This window comes from Portunus trituberculatus, chromosome 24, assembly GCF_017591435.1.
Source record: "Portunus trituberculatus isolate SZX2019 chromosome 24, ASM1759143v1, whole genome shotgun sequence".
Classification (NCBI taxonomy): Eukaryota; Metazoa; Arthropoda; class Malacostraca; order Decapoda; family Portunidae; genus Portunus; species Portunus trituberculatus.
Genome location: NC_059278.1, coordinates 2,249,644 through 2,254,643, shown reverse-complemented (window position 1 = coordinate 2,254,643; position 5,000 = coordinate 2,249,644).

Here is a 5,000-nt window from a genome sequence, read left to right as displayed (position 1 = left end):
TCATGTATTGTTTTGTCTGCTGTTGTTACTTTGCTTTCCCTGCCACGCGATGACTCATGACGGAGGAAGAGGAGGAGGAGGAGGAGGAGGAGTTGGTTTGTATTCCCGATAGGCACCGTTCCCTCCACTTCTCCATATCGTCAAATAGGGCATGGTGGTGGTGGTGGTGGTATCAGGAACGTACCAGGAGGAGGAGGAGGAGGAGGAGGAGGAGGAGGAGATGGTAGTGGTGGTGGTGGTGGTGGTGGTGTCATCTGTCTGTTTCCGCTCGTAATGTCTAAATATTCTTTGTAAATTAAGTGGTTGATTTTATTTATTTATTAATTATTGATTCACCTATTTATCTAGAGGAGGTGGTGGTGGTGGTGGTGGTGGTGGTGGTGGTGGTGTCATCTGCCTGTTTCCTTTCTGGTGTCTAAATGGCCTTTTGTAAATAGAATGGTTAATTTGATTGATTGATTTATTGACCTAACCTAACCTAACCTAACCTTCACTTATTTATTTATAGACATTGTAATTTTGACCCCCCTTCAAAAATAGGTAAAAATAATAATGTATCCATCAACCAGAGCAATAGCTGTGGTCCATATAACTATCAAAAGTTCAAAACAAAGCAAAACAAAGAAAAAAAGGGGAAAAAAACAGGAAAATAAGGGAAGCTGCAAGAAGCCTTTAGGCCTACACGTGGCTGAAGAAAATGAAAAAAAAGAAACAAAAGACTGTCTTTTGTGTCTATTTGAATGTATTTTTGTAGATCGAGTTTATCCCTCTGTCTGTCTGTCTGTCTGTCTTTGTCTGTCCATCCATCCATCCATCTTTCTGTCTATCTGTTTATCTGTCTATCTGTCTGTCTATATGTCCATCTGTCTGTCTGTCCTGCTTGTCTGTGTGAGTGTCCTATCAGGAGGATCTATCTGGGAGTGAGGTATCCGGTCTGTGTACCTGTATTGTGGTGCAGTGTGTTGCCTATCTATCTATCTATCTATCTATCTATCTATCTATCTATGTGTCTATCTATCTGTCTGTCTGTCTGTCTGTCTGTCTGTCTGTCTGTCTGTCTGTCTGTCTGTCTATCAGCATATCTACTTGAGGGTATTTGGTCTGTGTCTTAGGGTGCAGTGTATGTGTGTGTGTGTGTGTGTGTGTGTGTGTGTGTGTGTGTGTGTGTGTGTGTGTGTGTGTGTGTGTGTCAGTATGCGCACTCCCACCCTGCTTTCTACGCTGTGCTGGCCCTGGCTGTTCCTTCAATGGCTCGTGTGTGAATCTCATGCCCTCCTCGCCTAGTAATGCCCGTCAGGAGGGTGTGCGCGGTGCCTCCTGCTGCCTGGCCCGACTAGAAAACATGTAAGGCAACCATCTGGCCTTGACGTGTTGTGGTGCCTTCATTTCAGTCACCTCTGCTCTGTGGTATCTTTGTCTTGGCTGTGTGGCTGAGATGATTTTAGCGTTTATTTCTCTCTGTTTTTATAATGTCTAAGTTTTGTCTCTAGATCTTCTCTCTCTGTGGAAGATTCTAGTTTATTTTGTTGTGTTTGTGTTTCTGTAAGTTTGTTTTTTTTTTTTTATTATGTGTATTTTTTGTTTTCGTCAACCTTGCCTTTAAATCTTGTCTTTTTTATGTATTAGGGAAAACTGGCCAAGAGAACAAAAAAATATTAAACAAAAAGCCCACTTAGATGCCAGTCCCCGAGTAAACCGAGAGAGAGAGAGAGAGAGAGAGAGAGAGAGAGAGAGAGAGAGAGAGAGAGAGAGAGAGAGAGAGAGAGTTAATTAACCAAAGGAATGGGATAAATGTCTTGAAACTTCCCTCTTCACTCGTTCAGGTAGATGGAAATGCAGAAACAGGCAGGGAGTTCCAGAGTTTACCAGAATTTATGTAGAGGATTCAATTTTTCATCTCTTCAGTCATCACCATTTCCTATCCATTCACTCTCATCATCCTGTACAACTCATCACTGTATCTATCCTCCTATCTACCATTTTGTATCCCACCACTAGTCACTCCCCAGCGTGTAGCGGCGGTAATGGGCGGCGGTGTCTGCTTGGCGTGTCTGAGGCGTGGGCATGGGAGGGTGACGGGGCGGAAGGAAGGAGGGAAGGAAGGAAGGAAGGCGTGTCCATCCTGAGAAGGGTTTGCTGGGATAAAAAAAATAAGTAAGATAAAAAACTGAAGGGAAGTGAAGGGAATAGAGGAGAAGATGGTGAGAGTGAGTGTGTGAGTGTGTGTGAGTGAGTGAACATTGATAAAAAAAAAGATAATAAACTGAAGGGAATAGAGGAGAGGATGAGAGTGAGTGAGTGAGTGTGTGAGTGAGAGAGTGAGTGAGTAAGTGAACGTTGAATAAAGTTAGGTGAAGTAAGGTTAGGTTAGGTTAGGATAGGTTATGTCGTGCTATAGGTAAGGTTGGATTAGGTTAAATAAAGGTGGCTGGGTATTTAAGAGGGATATTTAAACACATTTATCCTTTTCTTTCCGCTAACTCTTTCAGACTTGCAAGGGGACTGGCAAATAAGTGAGTTTTTTTTTTTTGTCCTTGGCCAGCTTTCCCCTCGTACACACAAAAAGTTAGGATGGTTAGTAAGTCATGTTAGGTAAAAATTGAGTTAGGTCATCGCAGGTTAGACGAGGCACTGTCCGCCTTACCTACCTACCTACAGTTCACCTGGCCTCCCGTGGCTGTTAACCAGTGTCAGGCGGGCGGCAGGTAACCAGGTTCAGTCTCTCTCCGCGCGGCGTAGCGACTCGGCGTGTGTCTCCGCGCTGGCCTGAACCTCGCGCTGCGGCCTTTGCGTTATACTCGAATCGCTTGGTGGAGGGGGCGCCTCGTCACAACCATTACAATCATTACTCCCCTTGTGTGTGTCCGTTCCTCCCAGTGGCTACGCTGTCCTATCCTTCGTGTGAAGTGCGCGTGAAGGGAACAACACACGTGGGAAACCATTAACTGCACTCAAATCCTCGTATCCTTAATCCTTAATACGAAAGAACACTTATGGATAAAAAGGAAAGGAGCTCTGAAGGATTTACCGAAGGATTCTTACCATACCCTTGTGTCATGTGAACAGTCGTGGTGTCCCGTGACGAGGCGCAGAGTGGGGAGGCGTGTGCTAACATCTCGTGGTGTTGCGAAGTGCGGGAGTGTTGCTGCGGCTGTGGGTTGTGTGCTGTGTGCTGTGTGAACGAGGGAAGTCACGATGGGGGAAAGTCATCGTGATAATGCGCTTGCGACTGGTCATGTGTGGGTGTGTTAGGAAAATGACGCTAAATTGAGTGCGTGGTTGCATCATAGACTTGCGTTAACTCACTCACTCACTCGCTTGTCGTTCGCTGGTTTAACTGAAATGGCGAAAGAGAGGCAGTGTTGAGAGCAAAGAGGACGTGTGGAGAGAAAAAGTTTGATTTGAGAGGAAAGAGGAAGAGTGGAAATGTTGAAGAGTTGAGAGGAAAGAGAGAGAGAAAACGAGTGAATCAATTAAGAGGAGAGAAAAATAAAGATGAAAATAAGATAAAGGAAAGAAAGAGGAGACAGTAAAAAGGGCTCAGAGGAAAGAGGAGAAGTGGAAATGCTGAAGACTTGAGAGGAAAAAGATAGAAAAACGAGAAAATGAATGAATTAAGAAAAAAAATAATTAAAAAGAAAATAAAGAAAGGATTGATAAAAAAGAGGAGAGAATAAAAAGCGCTCAGATTTAAGAGGGAAAAGAGAGAAAAACGCTATAGAAAGAAGTGAAATTAAGAGGGAAAGAAAAGGAGAAGTGGAAAAAAAAGATGAAATTGAGAGTAAAGCGGAAGAAATAATGAAAGAAAAAGAAAAGGCGAAAAAGAGACGTAGAGTTAAATGAAAAAAGGAAAAACAGAGAAGTGGAGGGAAGAAGACAGGAAGAGAGAGAGAGAGAGAGAGAGTAAATGAGAGAAAAGAGAGAGACGTTAAAGAAATTACTAAATGTAGAATGGAATAAAGAGAAAAAAAAAAAACAGAGGGAAAGGTGTTTAGAAGAGCGGTGAAGGGAGAAACGAGAGAAACAAAGTCTTTATAGAAGAGAGCAGGGAAAAAAAAGAGTAAAAGGGAGAGAGAGAGAGAGAGAGAGAGAGAGAGAGAGAGAGAGAGAGAGAGAGAGAGAGAGAGAGAGAGGATTTAAAACAAGAGCAAGCAAGAAAGAGGAAAATAAGAGACACTGTAAGATAACATACACAAAAAAAAAGGAAGAAAAAAAAGCTGGAATAAAGAAAACAATAAAAACAGAAAGAAAAGGAACAGGAAAGGAAACCAACGAATAATATAAACTAAAGAAGAAGAAGAAGAAGAAAAAAAAGAATATAAAAAAGAAAACAATATCTTCAATTGATGCCACATAAAAGGGTAGGTTGAGAAATGATTACAGTGTTTTTTGTCTTGTGTTACGTGAAGCAGATGGAGTCCTCGTGTTGTGTTGTGATTGAGTACAGCGTGATGGTAAACTGGCCCTTCAGTACTGGGACGCATTTTTACCTTGAGTTTTGGGTGTGATTAGACGATTTTATTGACATTAGGAAGGGTCTATGGAGGTCGCAAGATTAATGGCTACAGTCTTCAGTATTTTAATCCTCAAAAGTTTCTGAAGGTGTATAGAAGTTACCAAATAGTAAGTAGAATGAATATGGAAACGTGTCGTGTTACTGAAATAATGCAGTAGAGAATGAACACAATAAGCCACAAAATTTTGATAAGCCTATATGTGTTTTTTTTTTTTTTTTTTTTTGAGTTGGTAGGGAAGGGGAAAGAAAATGTTATCGTATGTTTGGTTTTCGAATGGAGTGAATTAGTGGAAGATGAATAAAATAAGTCGCAAAACTCTGATACGTGACTCCTTTTATTTTTTATTTATTTTTTATTTTTTTAGACTTGGTAGGGAAGGAAAAATAAAATATTGTCACGTGCTTGGTGTTCGAAAAGAGGCAAATAATGGAAGCTGCAGAAAACCATTACACCTACACTTGGCAGTCTTTATACCAAACCTAA